The sequence below is a fragment of the Anastrepha obliqua genome, chromosome 4 (genome assembly GCF_027943255.1).
Source record: "Anastrepha obliqua isolate idAnaObli1 chromosome 4, idAnaObli1_1.0, whole genome shotgun sequence".
In the NCBI taxonomy this organism is placed as follows: Eukaryota; Metazoa; Arthropoda; class Insecta; order Diptera; family Tephritidae; genus Anastrepha; species Anastrepha obliqua.
In genome coordinates, this window is record NC_072895.1 from 57,126,215 (window position 1) to 57,140,669 (window position 14,455).

The window sequence follows — 14,455 nt, forward strand, 5'->3', positions numbered from 1 at the left end:
GGTGGAAGGTAATACGTGGGATACATATGATACATTTGTCTCAGAGCCGTTGAAGGGTTAAATATTAATAGGACTATGTTTAAGTTCGTGCGGTTTTTTTTTCGAAATTTGAAACTTTATTGACGTAAAATGGTTACAAATTTAATATTCAAAGTATTGTCCATCGCTTACTACTACTTTTTCCCATCTTTCTGGCAATTCACGGATTCCCTTTGTGAAAAATTCGGTCGGTTTTGCCGCAATCCACGAATCGATCCATTTTTTGACTTCATCGTAATTACGGAAGTGCTGGTCAGCCAGGCCATGTTGCATCGATCGGAAGAGATAGTAATCGGATGGCGCAAGGTCTGGACTATACGGCGGGTGGGGTAGGATATCCCATTTGAGCGTTTCTAAGTATGTTTTGACCACTTGTGCAACATGTGGCCGAGCATTGTCATGTTGCAAAATAACTTTGCGTGTCTATCGGCGTATTGCGGCCGTTTTTCTCGCAGTGCTCGGCTCAAACGCATCAATTGTCGTCGGTAGACATCCCCCGTAATCGTTTCATTCGGTTTCAGTAGCTCATAATACACAACACCCAGCTGGTCCCACCAGATACACAGCATAACCTTCAGGCCATGAATATTCTGCGCCGACGTCGATGTTGAAGCATGGCCAGGGTATCCATACGTTGCCCGACGTTTTGGATTGTCGTAATGGACCCACTTTTCATCGCCAGTCACAATTCGATGCAAAAAACCCTTTCTTTTGTGCCGTTGAAGCAGTTGTTCGCATGCCATAAAACGGCGTTCAACGTCTCTTGGCTTCAATTCATACGGCACCCAATGGCCTACCTTTCGGATCATTCCCATGGCTTTTAAACGTTTGGAAATGGTTGATTGATCAACTCCCAAAGTTTTTGCAACCTCTTCTTGCGTTTGAGCCGGATCTTGATCGAGCAATTCCTCCAATTCGGTATCCATGAACTTTGGCGGCGCACCCTCGCGTTCTTCGTCTTCCAAGCCAAAATCACCACTTTTAAAGCGTGCAAACCACTTCTGGCACGTTCGCTCAGCTAGAGCATGCTCACCATAAACTTCCAGCAAGATACGATGACTTTCGGCTGCTTTTTTCTTCATATTAAAAAATTCCCCGCAAAAACACATTATTTGGCACGAAATTCGACATTTTCAAGTGTGGTAAAAATATTGTTGTTTACGCTTCAAATAAAAAACTTATACTGACGTTTGTGCCTTACGACAGTAGCTCTCCAATGAATGTTTGGAAATGTGGATCGATGGAATAATAATCAAGTTACGCCATCTGTTGTAAAACCGCACGAACTTAAACATAGTCCTATTATTTATGAAAGAACCTACAACAGACAGAAACTCAAATACGAGTATATTAAAACTTTTAGCAATTGTCACAGGTTCTGCAGTTATTTTGAGTGTAAAGGGTGATTAGCATAGGATGGATGGGTAACCGAGGTAGCGTGTGCGTGAGTGTACGTGCAAGAGTTGATTGCCTTTCAGTTGGTTTCTAGGTGTAGGTTTGTAGGCACAAATCAAGGTAGCTATGCTTTTCAAAAGTCTGGTTAAAGTTCGGCTAGTTCTATAATTATACATAGAAGAATTATAGGAATTTTATCGAAGCAATTTTTTGAGTACACAATAACGAAATTAACCTTTATATAATACATTCTCCTTTTTGACTTATTTTATGTGTTTAGGCTTAAGTTTGGGGTACTAAAATATTTATAACAGAATTTTATGAAATTTTTTTTTTTGTGGTACATTTTAAATCGCCATATTCCACTGCTATATGACTTTTCTGTCATTTCACGCAAAAGAGACTGAAAATGCCCATTCATTGAGGAGTTAAAGGCTTAAAATTAAAATGTTCCCCGTCCTTTTCTACATTAAGCTGCACATTATATATCTAAAATAAAGGATCCTTCAAAAGTAACGTCTAGATGCGAGTAGTGAATAATTCCGGTACCTTGTGTTTATGTCACTTTTGACATTAGCCAAATATACAGAAAATGAAAGAATCTAATTTTTTATAAGCATGACATAGTTTCCTATGCCAATTTGCCATAAGATAACGTAACATATATCTCTGCTTACTTCCATCAATCAGAATCCATTATGCGATCACGTGGTGATGCCAGTTCACCATAAGAACAAAATGAAAAATAAATATGTCAACCTCAGCAGATTTGAAAAAGCAGTTGAATACTACTCAAACTAATGCTGGTTGAACTGTAACTTTCCTATATGCAACTCATCCTTTACTAAGGAAGCGTACACCTTTTAATGAGGTATAGTATAACACTACTTGCATCATATGTATATCAGAACATGGGAAATGAAAAAATCATAACTCTCAATTTGAGAATGCTGAGCTCAGAGCTTCTTTTTTGCCTTAGTTCTTGGAAAAACGGAGCTGACTACTTTCAACTTGAGCAATTTAAATGTGGCGGGATGTGACTTGCGCCGATTAAATAAGATTGGTGGTAGACTAGAGGACTTTAAACGATATCACATACACATGTACATAATTATATACAGGATGATAGGTAATTTTGACACATATAAATATTATACTAAGCTTCCATTCTATAGTAGCTAAATAAGTATCGACTTAGTAGGCTAAAGGGAGAATAGGAATAAACAAATATGAAAAAAATGTAGATATTCTGTAGAAAGTATTACCTCAGTTTGATATCAGTTTTTTTTCTAAAGGTCTGAAGTCAACTATAACTCAAGCGAGTAGAACAACTAAGTCGGAATGAAGTAAAAAAAAGAGAACAAAATACGATTGCCAAAAAAATGTCCTAGATATTGTTAGCAGCCAATGAGTTGTGTCGGCGGTTAGCCAAACATCTGAAATTACTTCACCACCGCGATAAAACTTACGTATAAAGTAATCGCTTTTGTGTTTGTTGATAGGACATTTATTCAACTAAAACTTGTACACGTATATAATCCTGTATGTATATACATAAATATGATAGTTTATTATTATAGCGTGAAATATTAATTAAGTGTTGCCTAAAAGTGACGTTTAATTGTCAACATTCCCAGAGTAAAAAAAGAGTGATTGTTGTTATTCAATCAACAATGTATTTCTTGAATTGTAATTTGATGAAGTGTCGCAAAATAAATATACCATTAGTTATAACTTTTGTTAGCAATTCATTTTTTTACAATAGTATGTGAGCGTAAATAATGCTCATAAAGGGTGTCTAAAAATTCATATTTTCTGTATGTAATTTCTTGTATTTTTTAGCAATTGCGAAAAGTTACATACCCTCTTTTAAAGTATGAGAATTAGCGTGTGATATGAATTAGCCTAGAATACCGACCAAGTTAATTTACATTTGAGGCAATCTTTTTTCAGTTCTATATTTCATTGGTTTATTTAGCTATACAAATAATATAAATTAAACTCAGACTTTGTCTTGAAATTCACTCGGAAGTGAATTATAGCACCTGTCCGAAAATTTCGTTTTTTTTTCGGAAAAAACATTCCTTCTTCCATGTACCTTCATATGTTCCCAATATATAGGGAACCCAAATAAAGTAAAAACTATTAAGAAACCTTTAAATACTATAATATAGAGAATTAAACGTGAAGAAGCCTTCTGCTCTAAATAAAGTCTTCTGCCCGAAAACCAGAGATATTTTGTATCTAAAGTGTCTTAAAAAAGTATCACAAAGATCGAAAAAAGTTAAACTCCTTTAAGTATTACAAATTTCTCTCCATTTCAGAGCTACCAGAGAGGCATGTCTGGTTTAGCAATGGGGAGTTAGCATTGCCATCCAGTGCCGGTTAGTTCCATAGGCTTAAAGGCAGAAAATTTAGAATGCCGTGTAAAACTTATCAGATCAACAAAATCACTGAAGAAAATATCAGTCAGATGTTTCAATATTTTTTTCGAAATTACTAATAATATTTGTAAAAAGTTTGATTAGTGAATGAGGTAATTTATCCGATGACTTTCCACACTGAGCTTTTTGCATATTTTCTTTTAAAGAAGTCTTCGAAAATCTTCGTGCATTACACGATGCCTTTCTGTTTGCGGCTTTCCTTGCGTATTTTTTACGTTTAAGCAGACAATTTCCTTTGGTCGTTCGTTCGTTGAGCGGGTGCGAAATGTGAAAAAACTGCTCGATTTGGCTGAGCGTGCGTTCCTGCCTATCCCGTTGACTTATCTACGTTTTTTGACACCAAGCCTGCCCTTCCACCAAGAGTGAAAAGTTATCGTTTAAATTAGCTCAAAGATTGGTTTTGAAAATTTGAATGTATTTAAATTTCTTTTTTCTTTTTCTTACTTTTTTGAAGTGATAGAGAGGCTATATTCTAATCATTTACTAAATATCTTATACCCTGTAAAAATTGAATTTATTGCCGTAATCACTTTGATATACATAAATAAATGCAAATTTTTGAAAATAACATTTACTTACCTCGCAAGAGTTTTATGAATTCCCACTTTCTGTACAATAAATTTCTTACGTAATGTTAATAAATCTTTCGATACAAGCAAAATTTGACTTTTTTTAAACACGGTAAGCCGAATGACAATAATCTTTTTCTTTTTACATTTAATTGAAGCTAGTGACACACACACACAGATTTTTTAAGATCCTTTGAGAAAAGAAAAGAAATTTAGGAAGTTTTATTAATTGATTTTTTTAATTTGATGAGGCGAAGTAATAAATCATGTTGATTAATTAGCGAAGAAATACATTTAGAAGTAACTTTTTTTCAATGAGAAATTTTTTATTGCAGTTTATTTTAATTTGGATTTAGAAAGTATAAACATTTATTTTAAGTTTTTTATTGAATTGGAAGTAAAAGTGTTGTATTATTTTTTCGTTTTCGAAAATGTTTTTACTTTATAAGTAGGATTTTAAGACACATATTTTTGTGTTTGTTTTGGAGTTTGTTCATTTGATTAAGGAATAAAAGCATTATTATGCGTTTTGTTAACTTTGATCTTCAAGCGTTGTTTGTGCCAATTTGACACAATTTCCAAGTTGAAGTGCATATGTTTTTACTATTTTTATTCGAAATTATGGCTTTACGTGAACATCTAATGAAATAATATATGAGCTTTTAATATTATCGGTGGTTTATGCGGTAGATGCCCTTGTAAGGCTGTGTACAAAAAACAAAAAAGAATTGCACTAAGAACTCATTCAGAAAGCACAAAATATGATCGATGTTTGAGGGTTAAAATGAAAAATTTTATTCTTATTAAAATTTTAAGGTAAAGAGAACTCTTTTATATATAAAATAACTTTGTTTAGTTAATCTGTTTTATTCTGTTAAATTCGTACGATCGTATTCAAAATCTGAAATTTTTTTATTGCGAACCCTTTTAGTGTAATTTAATTTTCTTAAAAACGAAAATAAAGTTTGGTTTTAGTTCTTAGCGATTTATGAACAAAAATGATTTCTGAATTTTGGTTTCTTTTAGTTAAATTTCAAAAGTGGTACTTATGTTAAATATATTTGGGCTCTGTTTCTCATACAAGTTCTTTAGATCTTAAAATTGCTGGTATTGCATTCCTTGCACAAACTTCTTTTGCTTTCTTTCCGTTCGTTTGGTTGCATACAATTTTTGAAAATCAGGCTAGCTAAAGTTTTTATGTTTTCCTTCAGATTTCCGACTAATTTTCAGCTGAAAAAAAATTAGATCTTTTTCTTTTGAGCAAATCGAAGCAAAAATAAAGAAATCATAATAAAGAGTTTTAAGTATTTTAATTTCGAACAAAAAAACATATATTTTAGGAACTAAAGAAAGGATTGCATATTTTTTTCATGCTACTCTTCTGATTTGATATTAGAAAGTGATTTGAACTTTTCTGTTTTTGTTGTAAAAAACATACTCTTATATAAATTAGTAACTTTTCTGATATTTGTGACTTAAGAGTAAAAAATATATAAAAATGTGTATATATTTTGAGTATTTTCACAAGATTTGAAAGTAATAACGTTATGAGTTCCTCTCAAATTTAAATTGAAGAATTGTTTTGCTTTGTATACAGTATTTGATATCAAGAAAGGAAAGTGGGTGATTCTGATAAAAAAAAAACGATTTTATGTGTTTGGGTTTTGAAGAAAATTTTTTTTAGCAAATAATTGGTTAATTGGATTTCTTTATTCGTCAATTGCTTCGGTTATGAACTACATATTTGTAATTTAATTACAAAAAATATGTATGTACCTCCATACGTTTGCTTATTCCGCACTATATAAAACTACTATTGAAACTTATTTCTTGGAAATAAAAAAATCATCCGCTTCTTAAAAAAGACCTAAATCTACGAATATATTCAATAAAAAGAACAAAAAAATATATATTCGTTGAAGAGGCAACCCCAAATTCAGCTAAGTCCCAAATGCACTTCAAAACTCTCACAAATCCGCAACAAACTCGAAAATCCCCAAAATGCAATGAATACACACGCGACCAGCAGCAACAAAGTGAAATAAAAAATATTAAAGTTATACTTGTACGCCAAAGGCACCAAAATCAGCAGACGAACGAAGACGAGCATTTGCAAAAATGCAAAAAACAACAATAAGAACAACAAAACAAAAATTTAGCAGCCAGACGGCCGTGACTGCGATGGACAAGTGAACCGACAGCAGCGGCCACAACAACAGTAAAACGAAGAGGCATGGATGCGGCTAATAACGCTGTTGTTGCTATTGGTGCTGCTTCAGTGGCGAATATTAGTGCCGTCGTCGCCACTGCCGCTGCCGCTGTTGCTGCTGATCTTATGCAATTTTTTGCGATTTCTTCTTTGCTTATTGTTATCTTTTTTACAAACTATTGGTGTACTCGCTACTTATCGCATGCACTTTTTTCGTTTCGTTTGTGTATTTTCTTTGCAATGCAGTCTAGGAAAATGAAGGAAAAAAGTTGGTATATATATTGTTTTGTTTGTAAAGTTCATTTAAGTTTGCCACAGATGTGGCAAAATGTGCAAAAAGCAGACGTTTGCTTATGTTGGCGTGTAGTTGTATTGTTCATTTTTGCAAATTTTCACAATTTTATATGCTCTCTTAATTGTTCCCCGATTTCCGTCTACTAATACATACATAAATGTGTGCATATATGTATGTATGTATATTTATGCAAGCTACTTGGCTGCTCTGCTCTGCTGACCAAGATTCGCGTGCGCATGCGCTACTCGCTAAAGTGAAAATCAGCTAAAGGAATGAAAAACAAAAATATGCCGCTGTTTTTAATGCCCAAATTCAAGTTCATTTTGTGCAGTCAAAGTATTGTGAAATCATATGTGGGTTTTGGAAAAGTTTTGCTTTTACCGATTTTAATAGTGCGAAAATCCATTAAAAGGAACTTGATACGAAAATTAGGTATCTTAATGTGTGTCGAGTGGGAAAATTAAAGAAATATTAAAAAATTTACTATTCGACATACTACTGCAATTTTCTATCAAATTTTATGAGCCCGTGTGGGCTTATGCCATATGAATATATAATCGAAAATACATATATCTATGTAGGTGTGTATGATATATAGATATGGTACACATATTGTTATAAGCATTTCTCAAAGGGATGCAAATTCAGTAATGAGTAATTATAAAAAAATGGTAGCTGGCAATTAGTGGATAGTGTAATACTATCAAAAGTCAAATACCACTAAAAAAGTTTAATACAAATTTATTCAGAAAAAAAATTTAATATATTTTTTCATTTAGCGAAATAGTAAACATGAATTTAATAAAAATTGAGTAAAACTAATTTAATTTTAACTTTTCTAATTTGGCATGATTTTTTCCTGATTAAAAATAGTTAAATTTTAAAATTTCTTGTAATGATGTTTTCTCGAAATAATAGATTTTTTAAGTATTTAATTTAACGAAAATTGATTCAAAAGAATTAAATTTTAACTTTTCTAATTTGGACTGATTTTTTCTCGAAATAGTGGATTTTTGAATACTAATTAAGGATATTTAAATTTTAGAGACAATATATTCATGACTATAGAATTGTGTTTTGATATCTTCAATTTTTATTTTTATTTTTCAATTTTATTAAAGAGTGTTAGGAACACTTTCGTATATAACAAATGGTTACGCCCTACTAAAAAAAAGAGTAATGAAAATTTTAAAAGTAATTGTATCGTATATAATACATTTTTTTAAATAATAACTTTTAAACAAATACAGTTATTCAGCCTCTCGAAAAAAAATTGAGTTATTTTAATATGAACAACCCTTTTTTTCAGGAATGTTGTGTAAAAATATTTATTTCTAAACTTTTTCAAAGCAATTTTTTTTGTTGGCTCTTGGTTTAGGATTTTTTAAAAATATGTTTTTTTGCTTTCCAATAAAATTAGTTAGCTTTGTTTGAAAGTTTATAATTTTATTGAAATTAATTAAAAAATAATTTCTTTGATTTAAATACAATTCAGCCTTGAATTTGTACGATAAGTTCGTGTCAAAGCATTTGTTTTATTTTTTCATAATCTCTTTAAGGCAGACACATTTTTACTAATAATTTTATTCTAATAGCTTTTGATTTGCTTAGTTAGTCTGCTTAGGTTTGAATGAAATTATTTCTTTATAAGTTGTAACAATTTCGTTTTGGTGCAACATGTAATATTTAGAAAAAAACCAAAAACAATTTTTTTATGTATTCTCGTTCCCAAACTTTTTAGTCAGTCTCACAAGTAAAGATTAAAATATAAATTGCAATAAATTTTGAGATGCACGCTTTACTCGACCTTTTTTTGTATTTAAATAATAATAAAAGGCATTGCAAGAAAAAAGTTTTTTTCTTTTGTTAAAAAAAACCAAAAAAATTCTTCAACAATTTTTAATAACAAATAGTTAGATCTTTTGTTTATTTTTCCAAATTCATAAGTTTTTAATAAAGGTTCATACTACAATAAGTGTTTAAAAAATGTATATTTTAAGCTAAATTGAGGACATCATTCTAAGAAATACTTCCTTTTGGAATTAGACACTTTTTTCTGTTAAACAAAAATAATTTAGCATTTTATAAAACAAAATTATTTCTTGGAGGTAACGCGCATTCCGAGTTTTCTTTTGTTTTGTTTTTTTTTTTTACTTTTTAGCAATTTTTATTAAACTTTTGAGCTAACTTGAATTAAGTTCTGATGAAAAATACAAATAGGTATACATATTTTCTTACAAAAAAAACTCACCAACTGATTCTTGATATTAGTTTCAACAATTGCTTTGGGTACTTGGAAAAAAATACCTCATTCATTATCTTTTAAAAAAATTTTATAATTATTGCATTATGGCATCAAAATTATATTTTAGTATTTTTTTTACGCAATAAGTTGTTTTAAGGATATTTATTCAAAAAAAAACACTCTGTCATGTAACTTTGTATAAACTTTCATTAACAAAGGCAAACAAATTTCATTGTTTTTTTAGCAAAATTACCAAACCATCATTTAATAACATTAAAATTATATATCCATAATTTTATTATTATTTACTTTATATTTATAAAAAAATGTAATTATTTACACGATAAAAGAAATTATTTGAGGTGTAGGTAGTATTGGAGGAACTAATCGTTCTGCTGCTGAAAAATATTTTTTGTTATTCTGTTTTATACTAATTGATTTTGATATCGCATCTAGCAAAAAATATTATGAGGAATATTATAATTTCTTTAATTCATATTTCTAACTAGAAAATAATTATTAGTTTATTTTTAACAACTGATTTTTGATATTTTTTAAGCAACATTAAGTACGAACACCTTTTTCAGGAAGAGTTAAATAATTGCGAAATCAAACGTTTGCAATTTTTATATTTTTTTACTTAGTTTTTATGCATATTTATATTCTTTGTTTTTCAAATGTGTTTAGTTTTTATATTACTCAATACAGTTTTTACAAAAATCAAATAAAAGCATACATATGTATAATATTTAATTTTTTAAGGATTTTGAGTTAAAAGTTCTTCTAATTTACGGCAGTCTGCACAAATCTGTTTCTAGGTCAAAACATATTCCGTACCTCTGCCAAATCAATAACCTATTATGCACGTAATACGGTTTTTCCTAACTGTAAGAAAAAACAAACAAACAAAAAGGTCCAATACTACTAAACTTTCCACTTTCAGCAAATATTAAACACTTAAAATCTCTGTTTACTCACAAACAGATAAAAAATGTTTTGAATTTTTTTGTTTTTTTTTTCTGAGTATTTTCATATAATTCGCTTGCATTTCCTACAAGTCAATAACCAAAATATGGCAATTTGCTTCTTCCCTTATAAGCTTTTCTTTAATGCCATATACTTCACTTTGCACTCTGCACTCGTGCGAGCGCATCTTTAACAAAATATGCACTTCAATACTCGGCGAGTTTTTTTCGGTGAGTTTTGTCATTCGTTTGTTGTATTTTATTTCGTTTTTCTTGTTTGTTTACTGTTTTTTTTTTGTTGCTTTGATTTTGACTGCTTTGCTTTTTCTTCTTTTTTCCACAATTTTTTGCAGCACACAAGTTCGCACTTTCGATTTCGTTTACATGCGCGCATCGTTTATTGCGTTTATTTCTTATTTACTTTTGGAAATATTTTAAATTTCCTTAACCTTATTTGCTTCAATGCATCAGAAAAGTTGTTTAATTTTTTCTTATTGTGAATTGAATTTTTCGCTTTGTTATTTTATTTTTAACTTCATTTTGCAAAAATCGTAAAAAAAATTATCACTTCGAAGTTCGAATTCACCTCAGCGCTCGGCTCCAAGTAGTTTGGCGCTGCCGTTGGAGACTTAGCGCGCAGCCCGTTCACACAGACGTTAAGCAGAGAAATACTGCCGGATCCGCGTTCGTCAACCCGATCGACACGAACACTGAAAAAGAACTAAAGTCACTGTGATCGCTTGGTAACGCTGCTCAGCTTCGCTGCCACGCCAATGAGCAAACACAAAAGGAAAACGAAGAAGACCAGTCTGAGTGCGAACAGACATCGCATCGCCTCAGCTGTTTTTGGGCCCCATTTACTTGACCATAATCGCTTTGTTGTTGGCCACTTACAAAGCTGTTGCTGTTGCTATTGCTGTTCTTCCTCAAGTGATTTCGGTTCGGTGTTCGAGGTATGAAAGTGTTGAGCGGCAAGAAAGCTTAATTGATGTTGGCGAACAGCTGAGTGTTCATAAGCGATCAAGCGTTCGCACCTGCCCAATTTCCTTTGTTGCTGTTGTTGTGGCAACATGTTGGGGCTCGTAATATCACTACCTAGTGCACACGGCTAAAAAGCCAGCGATTTACAAACTTTTATTTATTTTACAAGTTGTCGCTATTTTTTATTTTATTTGCTTTTAAAATTTTCTCAAGTCAGACTGACTTTGCAATATTTGTCGGCTCTCCAATCGCTATGAGGTTTCTTAACGACCTTGACTTCCTTAATCATCTCAATTATTGTACCATACGTTTGTTTACATTTTTATTTTATTTGCTTGATGGAAATTTTTACGGAAGCATTACCGGACGCTTTTTATTATTTGTTTGAGTTACTTTTTATTTGAGTTGCTCCAACTTCTTATTTCTTTTTGATTGTATATCCTCAGCTTTTTAACTGACAATGGGTAATGGTCAAATGGCCATTTACTAATTGTTATTGCTTTGCACTGCAATTCGTAATACAGCTTAGCATTTTGCCATCAAGCGGAAAATTTCGAGCACAAGCAAAATACAGGTTAGCATTAATGGTTAGAAGTAGTTTACTATTCTAAGAAATATTGCTGTGTAGTGCTCGTGTGTGCAAGACCTTAATTTTAATAGGACCTGTTTATAAAAAATAAATAAAATGACACTTGATTTATTTTTAAATAAATTTTTAATTAATTGTCGTAAAAATAAGGTACGTTCCATATACATAAATGCTTACATAAGTTTACCAAATGAATGTCTCATATCTCTGTGTCGACTAATTTATGTCAGTAATGTTCTGTAAAGTGCTGTTTATGAAGTTCTATATGTTTATATTGTATATGAATGTTCTACATACAACAACAATATTCATTACGTTAGATATTTCATAGACAAACATGTTTAAGTTGACCGCGAAAGACTTTTGTTTTGGTAACTCATTTTTACATCCCTTCTATTTATGCAAGCAAACCAACTTTCTTCCTCTTAGGTTCCACTGTGTATATTTTCTTCAAAACTGGAAACCTAACGACTATCATACCTCCCTATGTTCACCTCTGTTTGAAGGTTAAAATCACGAGAGTCCTTCAAGCATGCCTTGCGATATATAGTTTCTATAGATATGATAAAATGCCAGATGTCTTTAACACCAAGTTGTCTTGCCAATGCTTGTTATAGAATCTGAAGTTGAACTAAAACGGAGCGCAAGTACGATTTTTCAAAATATCTAGCGTCCCATCTGTTTGGAAAAGTATTAGTTCTCACCTAGTTAAAATATAGTATAGTTCAAACTCCAGTTATAAGCCGACTCTGAACGTTAGATGACTTTTATGAAGAGCTTTTTCAAGGCAAAAATACACTCGGAGGCTTCTCATTGTCTGTCGAGAGGCGACCACTGCTTGAAAGAACTTTTTCTATTAATTGGTCTCTCATATCGGGCTATGCAGCCTCACGGCTACGGTGACCGATATTATTTATTACCTCCTTCATAATCAATAATGATCAAATTTAACTAGTGCCCGTGGTTTCGTTTGCGCATTAAATGAAATATTAGTTTGTCGAGAAATTGTATCCAAAAATAATGTAGATATATCTCTCTCCCCAAACTAATACTTATATTTGGTGCTTACACACTTTTGGCCGAGATCCTCATCTTATTTGTTGTGGGCGTCTTGATGTTGTTCCGCAAAATGGAGGCACCTATAGTTTTAAGCCGACTCCGAGTGGCAGATGACTTTTATGAGGAGCTTTTTCATGAAAGAAATGCGCTTGGAGGATTGGCATTGTCCGTCGATGGGCGACCATTGCTTGAAAAACCTTTTTCTATCAATTGGTTTTTCATGCCCAGAGATTTGAAGCCGTGCATTTCCGAATGGTAGTATTAAATGAAATACTTCAATTTGAATTTTTGAAAGGGAAGAGCAAACACTTACTTTTTTGCCTTTTTAGTTGCCATGGCTTTTAATGTATTACTTATTTTATATTATTTTTCCATTAAAAAATAGGTTGCAGCGCCTTTAAAAACTTGATACTCGATACTTGATATCCACATCCTAATACTTAATACATCTGTACGATTATTTATAACTTGCTAAGAAGTAGGTTGCAACGTCATACACAAATAATTCATCATTTTTTTTAACAAATTTTGTTTTATATACATATCCTATCCCATAAATAAATTTTGTAAAAAAAAAAATTGTAATAAATTTTTGACATCATTTTTTTTTTATGTTTGAAATACAGTTTTTTTTTAATTAGATGGCAACGTCTTTTAAAAATTATATTAGATTAAATTTATCTTAACCTTTGCATTGATAAATGTGTGTATGAGTTTTTAAGATCAATATATTTTTGAATAAATTTTTAGTTTCCAAAAAAAAAAAAATGGTGGCAATATTAGCTAAAAGCATATAGTTCTACTCGTATATTGAAGCTTGTTTAGACACCTTTCAATAGATCCGTATATCTCAATATTCAATTAAAAGTGTGATAAATTGCTATTGTTTCAATAAAATTCAGGTGGCAACGCTAGCAAAGAATTGTTTTTGGAGTAGATTTTTCTTAAAAAGATCTGCCTTGATTCCTATGCTCTAATACTTATGTATGTGCATTTTTTAATAAATATTATTTTTTTTTAATGCAAACAGATGGCAACACTCATCGGGGCAGTAGTTTTTAAGAGATGCTCTTTCGAACGAGTTTTCTACTTTTTTAAATATTTATACAGATATAGAGATATATCATTTAAAAGCTGACGGAGGCCGACTGCGTGTTACAGCGCTCTAAAACGGAGGTAAAAAGGAGAAAATTCGATACGTTCCTGAGTACCACCTTGCCACAGCTGCAATATATGTATTTATTTTTTTTTTAATTTTATTTGTTAATGATATAAATTCTTCCTTCTCATCAGTTAAGTTTCTAATGAATGCTAATGATTTACCATAAAAATTTGCCTGATCATTAGAAATGTGAACGACATGGGTATACTTCAAGCTGATCATGAAAAGTTGTGCCTGTGGTGCCTAAAAAATCATTTACCTCTTGGCTTGAATAAATGTCACCAAACAACTGTTTCTAAACTTCATAATCCTATCACGGGGTACACATTTCGTCTACATTTTGGGACGTGGTCAATTAAATTAAGGACCTAGGGGTATATTTTGATTCGAAATTCAGTTTTGTCACGCATTTTCATTATGTTATTTCTAAGCCTTTTGCAATGCTTGCTTTCATCCGAATAAATATTTCTTTTTCCTCAGATCCATAATACGTTAAGGTTATT

General features: G+C 31.5%; 1 protein-coding gene across 2 annotated transcripts in view; it reads right to left on the reverse strand.

Moving 5' to 3' along the window:
- Positions 1-10,859, reverse strand: part of LOC129243876 (putative uncharacterized protein DDB_G0282133) — a 219,843-nt gene extending 208,984 nt beyond the window's left edge. Inside the window, exons 1-2 of one of the 2 annotated variants that reach the window (XM_054881283.1) lie at positions 10,748-10,859; positions 4,458-4,638 (exon numbers count right to left, since the gene is read on the reverse strand). The gene's annotated coding sequence lies outside the window, so the exon portion shown is untranslated. Of the gene's footprint in view, positions 1-4,457; positions 4,639-10,174; positions 10,195-10,747 lie in introns of those variants that run through there. The other variant, XM_054881284.1, reaches the window with a different exon arrangement.
- Positions 10,860-14,455: the final 3,596 nt, after the last annotated feature.